The 12,200-nt window shown below is 47.0% G+C and overlaps 1 pseudogene; it reads left to right on the top strand.

The window, feature by feature from the left end:
* Positions 1-1,964: 1,964 nt before the first annotated feature.
* On the top strand, positions 1,965-11,885 carry LOC126538424 (uncharacterized; annotated as a pseudogene).
* Positions 11,886-12,200: the final 315 nt, after the last annotated feature.

The following is a 12,200-nucleotide window of genomic DNA, read 5'->3' as shown; positions in this document are numbered from 1 at the left end:
ACCAGCATTAGTGTACAGAATCCGGTACAAAATAGCTGTGATTATTGCAGAGCTCCTCTGCCCAAACTGAGCCAAAAGGGAACAAACTTACTGTTTAAGCATCGGGTGCACATTGTGAGTTTATCGCATCAAACGAAAAGATATTGACCTTCATACGCTCGTCAAGAAGCAGCAGTCTTCAAGTTAACAGAGTACCCATATGGTACTCTAGCTCGGAGTAACATTATTGCGAGCACCAAAGAGCAACTGGCTCCATTAAGCGGAAGCTTTAGCTTGGGGGGCTTTTATCCAAATACATGGGAAAGGAGAAATCATCTTTCTCGGCAACCACTGTACCAAGTTTGATTAGGTTGGCTCCATTTGAAAGAAAGAACATACCATCTATACCATCTACTGACAGTTGCTTCGAAATTTTTCATTTATGTCGTCAATTCTTAAAATAAAAATGGGCAAAAATCGCAAATTCTCAGAAGGCGAAACTATCATGTTTACAACTGTGCAACTCAACCATGAAAATATCACAGTTCGATCAATTGCACCTAATAGCCTATCTAACGCAGACAATATATTACACATGGCTGTCACGAAAACGATTAATATGCGAGTAGAGCTTTAGCAAAATTCTTGTAAACAGCGTAACAAATTCACGCAAGATATAAATTGACTTATCAAATTTTCTGCGTCAGATAATTCAACGGATGCAGTTTACAGGATTCTGATATCTGTCCTTGGTGCACAGCAACAAACTTGCAAACTTCGTGCTTCTATTTTTAACGCTTACAAATAAAAAAAAATCGTTTTAAGAGAATCAGTCCCTAAATCGAAATTCTGCTTCTAACAGTCAGTAGAATTTAACTTTCTCTCTCAAATGCAACGAATTTTATTAAAGTAAGTTTAGGGGTTGTTTCAGAAAAGCATTTATACGTTTTACTGGTATATGAATAGGCAGCATTGGAGTTCGGCTCAAGCCAAAGCTTCACTTGCCCAAAATAACAACTTCCACTTCACTTTTAACAGGACATTACAGCAAAATATTAAGTGAAGTGAGATGGCACTATTAGGCTTCTATAAAAAAGAAATTTATAATTTGTAGCGAGAAAATAACGAAAATTAGAATGATGCCAATAGTTGCGGATTAAGGCACCTATCATGCAACGTCTGCACTGGCCGACTTGTACAGAGCAGACTAGATCATGCAAAGGGTAATGTGTGTCAACTTGTCCATTTTGATGCAAGCAATTCATATTGAAATAGAGCAGCAGGACATATGGCAGCAATTTTCTGCACAAGGTGATATAATGCAATAAAAAAAAACATGAACATCTCGAGAAATAATACATTGACGAAGCTTAATACTTTCCTTAACGTTTGTGCAGAGCCTTCCTAGATGTTTTATCTTGACTAGTCTTGACACACAGCACAAAAACACATAAAAATATGGATACACAGTGTACACCACAACGTGAGAGGTGTTATCCACAACCCCGTGGCATGAAGGAACCTTCACACAAATACAATATAAAGGTGCTATGCGTTCAGGAGACACACCTAAAACGAATACAAAGAAACTTCATTAGGCAATACACTGTTTTCCGGAAAGGCAGCGAAGCCGCACTCGCTTCGTCGGGCGGAGTTGCATTCATACAGGAAAAAGGTGTTGCTCGTAAGCAATTACTTATCCGAACTCCTGTTGAGGTTGCTGCAATCTGAGCGGTGCTCTTTCAGGTGTTGGTCGTCGTATGTTCACTATGCAGCATCTTTACTTGTCAACTTTCCTAAACAGGCTTTGTAAGCTTTATCGCTAAAGTGACGATAGTGTAAAGTGTAAAGTGACGTCAGCCGCAATCAGACTGCCTTGCAAGCGCTGACGGCACGTGCGTTTATCGTTTGATATCCTTCCCTTGTTCTCCCTTTCCCCATTCCCCCTCTCTGTTTCGTATATATACGCTCCGAGACGGAAGCAATAAAGATTCATGTTCCAACCTTCAAACGGCGTGCTGTCGTATACAGTAAGACACGGCACGTGTGTCGTAACTATGTAACAGTGGCGACGAGGCCAGACAGAACCCTCGAGGTGAAAAATGAATTAAGCCAGGCAGTTAAGCAGGAAACAGCGGCCGCGGAAATACCGACCATGGCTCATCATCAACTACCGGAATACGATGACCAGTCCGACAACGAAGGCTTACATCACGAAGGCAGTAGCTTATTTTGAGGCAACTGGCGTCAGCGACTCGGGAAAGAAGAGGGCGCTGCTGGTAGCAGCATTGAGTACGCGCACCGTGCAAGTGCTCTCAGGACAGGTTGCACCGAGGAAGCCAAACTCTCTTACGTACGAGGAAGCAGTCAGTTTTGGATGACTACTTCGACCCCAAGCGTCATGAAATAACGGAGAGCTATCGGTTCTTCAATCGCTGCCAGTTGGAAGGTGAGCCCATTCAACAGTTTATCGTTAAGTTCGCCGGATTGCGGATGGCTGTAATTTCGGTGGCATGCTAGACCGGATGTTTCGCGACAGGATCGTCTGTGGAGTGAGGTCAAGCGCTGTTCAGAAGCAGCTATTAGCGAAAACAGATTTGACGTTGAGGGAGGCTGAAACAATTGCCATATCAGCAGAAGCAGCGGAAAAAGATGAAAAGATGTCATCTGACGTTGAACCCGTGCTCAAGGTCAGTGCACGACAAGCTGATGAACTAATGTCAGTATGTGGGCGTTGCGGAAGTCAGAAACACAACAGAAACGCCTGCGGCTGGGCGAAAGCGAGGCGTTACCGCTGTGGTGTATACGGCCATCTGGCGAAGATGTGCCAAAGCGACGTGCGGAAAGGACGCCCAAAAGCTCTTTCACAATGCAGGCAAGGAGAAGCGTTTGCAGTAACAGCGGATGTCACTGAGGAAAATGCAGACGATGCGCACATTTGGACACTAACCGCACCCTCCAATGGTCGGCTACCACCACCTATTCTTCGTACTTTCACATGGTGTGGCATTGACGTACCTATGATTGTGGACACCGGCTCACCGGTCTGTGTTGTGTCCAAAGAGATTTTTGAGAAAAACCGTGAACGTTGGCCGCAATTAGAAACCGCATTCATTAAACTGTCCTGTTATCTTGGAGAACTTCCAGTATTAGGGAAACTGAATATGTCAGTGTCCTACAACGACAAGGAGGTCAAGGGTTCCTTGATGGTCCTGAACTGTTCAGGTCCGAGCCTCTGTGGACGAGAGTTGATTTCCAAGTTCAATGACGCAGGATCCTCGGTGTTGAACGTATCAGTGCAACAAAGCTCTGGTCCAGGAAGCAGCCGTACCCCCGCCATTCATGCCGTCCTGTCAGAGTTCAAAGACGTCTTCAGCCCCGAGCTGGGTCTAATTGACGGACACCCTGTCCATCTGAAGCTCAAGGAAGGCGCCATGCCGAAATTTTGTAAGGCCCGTTCCCTTCCATTTGCTTTACGCGACAAAGTTTCGAAAGAGATTGATAGGCTCGTAACGCTTGGAGTACTGTCACCTGTAACGCACGCCGAGTGGGCTACTCCCATTGTGCCCGTAATGAAGAAGAACGGCGCGGTTAGAATCTGCGTTGACTTTAAGGTGACCTTGGATCCCGTCTGTGAACTGGAGCAGTACCCGTTGCCAGCTATTGATGACATTTTCGCATGCCTGAACGGTGGGGACTGCTTCAGCATGCTGGATTTAAGAGACGCGTATAACCAAGTTCCCCTCGATGAGGACTCAAGGAAGATGTGCGTAATCAATACACACCGTGGGTTGTTTTGTTACAACCGACTGCCGTTCGGCATAGCTTCCGCGCCTGCCATCTTCCAGCGGAAAATAGAATCAGTTCTGCAGGGCCTGACAGGTGTTCAGGCTTACCTTGACGGCGTTTTGGTATCAGAAAAACGTTTCCGTGAACATGGAATGAAGCTCAGACTTGAGAAATGCAGCTTTCGCCAAGAGGCAGTGACGTATCTGGGTCATAAAATTGATCGTGAAGGTCTGCATCCAATAGAGAAGCACGTTGAAGCAATCGCGCGAGCCCCCAACCCAGAAAATGTTCAGCAGTTGAGGTCGTTTCTGGGCATGATTACATTTTATTCGAAGTTCGTGCCCAACATGTCTTCCGTACTTGCACCGCTGTACAAGTTATTGGAGAACAGCACACGTTGGTTCTGGGGACATGCACAAGAAGCAGCTTTTCGTGAAGCAAAAAAATGCCTTCGGGAAGCGGCTGTGCTGGCTCACTATGATCCCGAGAGACCCCTCAAGCTAGAGTGACGCTTCACAGGACGGAATAGGGGCCGTGCTTTTCTATACATTCGGAAAGATAAACAAACCTGTCGGGTTACGTTCTAGAACGCTAACAAGGGCTGAGAAAAATTATTCCCAGCTTGAGAGGGAAGCCCTTGCCCTTGTGTTTGGAGTGTCGAAATTCCGTGATTATCTCGTAGGCCGAGGATTCGTATTGGTCACCGACCACCAGCCACTCGTGGGCCTGCTGAAGGCGGATCGACCAACTCCAGCATTGGCAGCCGCCAGAATACAGCGCTGGGCGCTGTACTTAGGCGGATTCCGCTATCAGCTTCAATACTCTCCTGGTAAACAACTGCTCAACGCTGACGCCCTTAGTAGACTGCCACAACGGACGTCTGAGCCGAAGCCACCAGAAGCGGACCCACCAGACTATCTGCTGGCCCTGACTGTGTTCGATGAGGGAACTGTGTCAGTTGAGTAGCTAAGGCAGTTGACTGCTGGTGACCCTGCTCTCAGTCAAGTTATGCGATTCACTAAGAACGGTTGGCCGCCCTGCGCAAAAGGCTTGAGCACGAGTGTCGCACCTTTTTTTGACAAGAAATTGGAGCTTTTTTTGGCCCACGGGTTGTTATACTGGGGCCGGCGAGTAGTCGTTCCGATGGAGGCGCGACGTCGCATATTATACCTTTTGCATGAGACGCACCAAGGATCGTCCGCTATGAAGGCGGTGGCTAGATCGTCATTCTGGCGGCCAGGGTTAGATCGCGAAATTGAGGCAGTGACAGCGTCATGTCAGAGTTGTGTTGAAAACCTGCCCATGCCAGCTACAGCAACGCCGAAAAGCTGGCCCGCTACTGTTGAAAAATGGGCAAGGGTGCATATCGATTTTGCGGGACCTATAGCAGGGAACATGATACTCGTGGTCGTGGACGCATACAGCAAGTGGATTGAAGCTGTGCCACTCCGACAAGCAAATGCTTCATGCACGATCAACTGCCTGCGCGGTATCTTCTGCAGATTTGGCGTGCCACGAACCATCGTATCCGATAATGGAACGCAGTTTACCGCTGACGAGTTCGCTACTTTTGTCAAGAGGAACAACATAACGCATCTGCGCACAGCTGTATATCACCCCCAATCGAACGGACTAGCAGAAAGGGCTGTCAGGACAATTAAAGACGGCCTCAAGAAGATTGGTGAGGGGCGGTTGGAAGATAATATAAACAAGCTGCTTTTCAATTACAGAAGGACACCTAACCGCTCTGGAAAATCACCGTCAGAGTTGCTCTTCGGATACAAAATGCGATCCCGTTTAGATACATGTTTCCCTCCTGTACGCGCAGGGCCAGCCAACGAAGCAGACGAGTGGCCACTGCCATTGTCTGAAGCTACCGTGTACGCCCGCAACTTCGGAACGGGTGAGAAATGGACTCCAGGAGTAGAGTCTACAACAGGCTCTCGGATGGTGAGCATTCGAACACCAGCCGGATCAGTAAGACGACATGTTGACTAGGTGCGGAACCGGGAAGATGCGACGCCACCGCTTGGTAAAGACCAAGAAGCGGCAAATCGAGAATCAAGAACAGGTACTCCTCGCGACTACCCATTGTCGCCGGGAACGCCAGCCGAACAAGGGGGCATAACAGAACCTGAGCATGAACTTCAGCCGGAACTCGCAGGGAGCAATGCTGAATCCGTCAGATCACCCCAAGCTTTGCGGCGCTCTACACGTCAAAGAAAACCAGTACAGCGACTTCAGTATTAAGGGAGAAGAGATGTTGTAAAGTGACGTCAGCCGCAATCAGACTGCCTTTAGCGCTGACGGCACGTGCGTTTATCGTCTGATATCCTTCCCTTGCTCTCCCTTTCCCCTTTCCCCCTCTGTTTCGTATTTATACGCTCCGAGACGGAAGCAATAAAGATTCATGTTCCAACCTTCGACCGGCGTGCTGTCGTATACAGTAAGACACGGCACGTGTGTCGTAATTATGTAACAGTTCACTATGCAGCATCTTTACTTGTCAACTTTCCTAAACAGGCTTTGTAAGCTTTATTGCTAAACTTCCTGAACCGGAAATCGGCTAGACAATGCATCTGCATCAGTCAAAAGGGGTCCAGGTCTGTGGGAGATGGTGAAATCAAACTGCTGCAAGTAGTTCACCCATCTGGCGATACGTCCCTTAGGTTGGGTCTTATTCAAGAGATGAGTGAGTGCCTGGTGATCCGTGAACAAAGTAAACTTCGCACCTTCTAGGTACGTACGGAAGTACTGAATTGCTTTACAGCAAGAGCTTCCTTTTCAGTAGTGGTGTAGTTGACTTCAGGTGCAGCGGTGGCGTAGAGGTAGAACACCCGCCTCGCGTGCAAGAGGTCCGTGGTTCGAATCCCGGTGCCGCGCAATTTTCCACCAGATTAAAAAAAATCCGCGTGTTGATAAAATTGCATAAACAGGCCTGGAGTGTGGCCTGATCCCGCTGACCAGAACCGGCAACGCACTCCCTCACCAGAGCAGGATTGGCCACCCTGGTGCAGTACTTGGCCACAACCTCCTATATGAATACAACAGGATGAGATAGTTCAAGTGGCTGAGGAGTTCTATAGAGATTTATACAGTACCAGTGGCACCCACGACGATAATGGAAGAGAGAATAGTCTAGAGGAATTCGAAATCCCACAGGTAACACCGGAAGAAGTAAAGAAAGCCTTGGGAGCTATGCAAAGGGGGAAGGCAGCTGGGGAGGATCAGGTAACAGCAGATTTGTTGAAGTGTGGTGGGCAGACTGCTCTAGAGAAACTGGCCACCCTGTATACGCAATGCCTCATGACTTCGAGCGTACCGGAATCTTGGAAAAACGCTAACATAATCCTAATCCATAAGAAAGGGGACGCCAAAGACTTGAAAAATTATAGACCGATCAGTTTACTGTCCGTTGCCTACAAAGTATTTACTAAGGTAATTGCAAATAGAATCAAGAACACCTTAGACTTCCGTCAACCAAAGGAACAGGCAGGATTCCGTAAAGGCTACCCAACAATAGACCATGTTCACACTATCAATCAGGTGATAGAAAAATGTGTGGTGTATAACCAACCCTTATGTATAGCTTTCATTGATTACGAGAAAGGGTTTGATTCAGTCGAAACCTCAGCAGTCATGGAGGCATTGCGTAATCAGGGTGTAGACGAGCCGTATGTAAAAATACTGAAAGATATCTATAGCGGCTCCACAGCCACCGTAGTCCTCCATAATGAAAGCAACAAAATCTCAATACAGAAAGGCGTCAGGCAGGGAGACACGATCTCTCCGATGCTATTCACAGCGTGTTTACAGGAGGTATTCAGAGACCTGGATTGGGAAGAATTGGGGATAAGAGTTAATGGAGAATACCTGAGTAACTTGCGATTCGCTGATGATATTGCCTTGCTTAGTAACTCAGGGGACCAAATGCAATGCATGCTCACTGACCTGGAGATGCAAAGCCGAAGGGTGGGTCTAAAAATTAATCTGCAGAAAACTAAAGTAATGTTTAACAGTCTCGGAAGGGAACAGCAGTTTACAAGAGGTAGTGAGGCACTGGAAGTGGTAAGGGAATACATCTACTTAGGACAGGTAGTGACTGCGGATCCGGATCATGAGACGGAAATAATCAGAAGAATAAGAATGGGCTGGGGTGCGTTTGGCAGGCATTCTGAGATCATGAACAGCAGGTTGCCATTATCTCTCAAGAGAAAAGTTTATAACAGCTGTGTCTTACCAGTACTCACGTACGGGGCAGAAACCTGGAGGCTTACGAAAAGGGTTCTACTTAAATTGAGGACGACGCAACGAGCTATGGAAAGAAGAATGATAGGTGTAACGTTAAGGGATAAGAAAAGAGCAGATTGGGTGAGGGAACAAACGCGTGTTAATGACATCTTAGTTGGAATCAAGAAAAAGAAATGGGCATGGGCAGGACACGTAATGAGGAGGGAAGATAACTGATGGTCATTAAGGATTACGGACTGGATTCCGAGGGAAGGGAAGCGTAGCAGGGGGCGACAGAAAGTTAGGTGGGTGATGAGATTAGGAAGTTTGGAGGGTCAACATGGCCACAATTAGTACATGACCGGGGTAGTTGGAGAAGTATGACCCGCCGTGGTTGCTCAGTGGCTATGGTGTTGGGCTGCTGAGCACGAGGTCGCGGGATCGAATCCCGGCCACGGCGGCCGCATTTCGATGGGGGCGAAATGCGGCCTTGTCAGTTAGTTCGAAAGGCACCTTGTGCGACTTCATCGCTTGTGGATAGCTTCCTATGCATACCAGTTCAGGGTAGGTCGTTGCAATATCCTCCGCGCACTTGACAATTCCCAGGTTATCTTTTCTATCTTGCTGTGTCTCTTCCCTTGATAGTCCTTCCACTAAAACTTCATCGTCCCAGTATACGTTGATTTTTAGTTTTTTTATATCTGGTCTGGATAGCAGAAAGTCGTACGTCCCCCCTGTTATCACCAGTACTTCACTCTCTATTTCATGACCTTGGAACTCGATGTTTACTGAGGCCCACTGATTATGCATTGTCACTTTTCCGTCGTACCCTTGCACCCGTAGTACTCTTCCACTATGCAGGTGACTTGAATCTACCAGCTTGGCATTTATTATAGACACAGAAGCACCGCTGTCAACCAAAGCCATCATATGTCTATTTCCCACTTTGACAGGAATGTGAAGTAGGCTAGAGCAAGTTGAATAAACAGTCTCAGTTGTGGTCATCGGGTCGGACTGATCACCCTTGTTTATTAGTTTTTTGTCGTCAGAGACTCTTGATCGTCTGAAAGTAGGGGGACAAGGTCGTTGTCGACGTTATTCACTCGACCTCTGGGAGCACGCCAACCCAAGTTCTCTGTACTGCCTGCAAGGCGGCTCGGTTCTCGCGGATTACGGCTTGACCAATCAGCGCTGGTCCGTCTGAAGCGACTGCTTGAGCCAGCGGTTATATTTTCTTCTGAAGTAGATGGTTGGTCGTGAAGGCACTCCAGGAGCCCGTCTATAGTTTTAGGTGATCGTGCTTGCACTAGCTTCAGGACTTCCGCGGGCAATCCGGGCATTGTTAGAGCTACTATGGCAGAAGGAGGAAGCATAGCGTCGGCCAGCTTTAAAAGGTGGCGTTTTTTAAAGAAATACTCGACGGGGGAGCCCTGCTTGAATTTGAAATTAAGCCGGGCGTCCCATCTTTGCACTGGGTTGCTTCGGAATGTCGTCAAGAATTTTTCCTTCCACTGGTTCCAAGAGTTGCCAACATCTTCAATAATGTGCAGATCGTACCACTTCCGTGCAACACCTCTTAAATAACTACGCATGTTGGTAATCTTGTCCTCATTAGAGTGCCATTTGTTCTTCCCAGCGGCATATTCATAGAATTCAAGCCAACTTTCTGGGCTTGAAGACATGCCGTCGAACGCATCGGGTTCTACAAAATTAGTCGCCGGCTTCTTAGCGTTTAGAGAGCTTATAAGTGACGTCACCAGTTGGTTTTGTTGCGCCATCTGTTCTTGTTGTAGCTGAAGAGCTTTCAAAACGAGGCTCACCTCTTCTGTCGAAGACCGTGATCCAGAGTCCTTTCGACGCATCGGTTGAAGAACTAATTCGTCGAAGATCGCCAGACGCAAGTTCACTTTCACCGCACCCTTCCGACGTAGTTCAGCAATGTCTATGGAAGCCTTCTCTAAAACCAGGTTCACGAGTTCTGCCGAGTTGAGTTCGCGAGGTAGTTCCACCGCTGGTTCGTCTTGAGCTTGGTATCTCGAAAAGATGATCTTCTCTGCGGAGGTCTCCTCGAGGAAAAATGTCACCCACATGTTGGAGTGAGTTGTCGGCTGCGCCAAAATATTGTAGTGTTCCTAGTTAAAGGACACAGTAGACGTAAAGCATTGCTGTGGAACTGGCGTCCATCTCGTCTACATTTATTTCTCACTTTTCTCTTCCTCTCTCCCCCCGGCTCCCACGCTTCTTCATCTTCTGTTCGAAGGCTCATACCGCTTCATAAGTAAGTAGGTAGGTACGTAGGTAGGTACGTAGGTACGTAGGTAGGTACGTAGGTAGGTACGTAGGTAGGTACGTAGGTAGGTACGTAGGTAGGTAGGTTAGGTAGGTAAGGTAGGTAAGGTAGGTAGGTAGGTAGGTAAGGTAGGTAAGGTAGGTGGTAATTAAGGTAGGTAGGTAGGTAAGGTAATTAAGGTAGGTAGGTAGGTAGGTAGGTAAGGTAGGTAGGTTAGGTAGGTAAGGTAGGTAGGTTAGGTAGGCAAGGTAGGCAAGGTAGGTAGGTAGGTAGGTAGGCAAGGTAGGTAGGTAGGTAAGGTAGGCAGGTAAGGTAGGTAGGTAGGTAGGTATTGTAGGTAGGCAGGTAGGTAGGTAAGGTAGGTAGGTAAGGTAGGTAAGTAAGTAAGGTAGGTAAGGTAGGTAGGTAAGTAAGGTAGGTAAATGGGTAGATGGGTAGGTAGGTAGGTAAGTAAGGTAAGTAAGGTAGGTAAGTAAGTAAGGTAAGTAAGGTAGGTAGGTAGGTAAGTAAGGTAGGTAGGTAGGTAAGTAAGGTATGTAAGTAAGGTAGGTAAGTAAGGTAGGTAGGTAAGTAAGGTGGGTAGGTAAGTAAGGTGGGTAGGTAAGTAAGGTAAGTAAGGTAAGTAAGGTAGGTAGGTAAGGTGGGTAGGTAGGTAAGGTGGGTAGGTAGGTAAGGTGGGTAGGTAGGTAAGGTGGGTAGGTAGGTAAGGTAGGTAGGTAAGTAAGGTAGGTAAGTAAGGTAGGTAAGTAAGTAAAGGTACTTTATTTTCATATACATATTTTCCATATACATATACATATGGACAGGTCTTGAGGATAAAAGCTGCGTCAGCAGCTTGAGGCAACGTTTTACGGCAACGTAACGTTGGCGTGGCAACGTTTTACGGCGGGACGAGTAAGTAGCTTTTACTTTCGCATGCTCTATTTTCAAATGGCAGTGAATAATGAATTTTATTATTTGGAATGTGTATGTAAGGTAATTTAGAAGTGTTAAACGAAATTTATTATCTTAGACAAAGAAGTGCTTCAGTGGGCTTTCAGAGCTTCGCGTCCGCTACTTAGGACACGGCGCCCTAATGCCGACAATATAAAGTGGCGCATTTTATCCTCAAAACTACGTTTCTTGGACAAGAGCAGTATGAAACAGGCTGGTTACGTGCAGGTATTCAGAACCATGCATCCACAGGGAGAAAATTGGATGATTCGAGCGCCGAAGTGCTGTTCACGAGAATTGCCAGTGGTGATGTCGCCGACGCAGACTTCTCCGATGATGAAGCAGAAGAATGGCAAGGTGAAAACACATTAAGATGAACTGAGCTAAGTTGTGTATTAATTGACTAACTCACTAATGTTTTTTTTTCCAGGACCCAAATGCTGGCAGCTCCACACCTTCGGCGAACATTGGTAGCAGCACCCAGCACTTTGTTGGCTGCCAGCAAAGATCCCTAATACAAGACCTCAAGTACCAAGTTCTCAGTAAAGTGGCTGAAGGGGACGTTTGCTCCCACCAACACAAACTGCAACTACAAAGCAGGAAGCTCAGTGCCACAGGAGCCCATGGTGTGCTTTTCTCGGTATATCACACCAACTCTCATTGACGATTTTGCGAGATCTACAAATATCTATTTTTTTTCAAAGCAATGGAATGGAGCTGGGAACAACAGCCGAAGAAATCAAGGTGTTCCTAGGGATTTTGATGATTATGCGAGTGTTAAAATTCCGAAGAGTCTGGATGTACTTGGAAAAAGCGCATCCCTACAATAGCCGACTCTATGAGTGCAAATTCAGCGCTACGCTCCACATTACTGACTCGAATGCACCAAAGGACGTCAACGCCCATGACAAGTTCTGGATGGTACGACTCGTCAGAACATTCAGGCAGCGATGTCTGCAGTTGGAGCCTTTGGAGCACT

This window comes from Dermacentor andersoni, chromosome 4 (assembly GCF_023375885.2).
Source record: "Dermacentor andersoni chromosome 4, qqDerAnde1_hic_scaffold, whole genome shotgun sequence".
NCBI classification, from domain to species: Eukaryota; Metazoa; Arthropoda; class Arachnida; order Ixodida; family Ixodidae; genus Dermacentor; species Dermacentor andersoni.
Note: the sequence above shows the minus strand (reverse complement) of the source record. Positions and strands in the feature narration are given on the sequence as shown.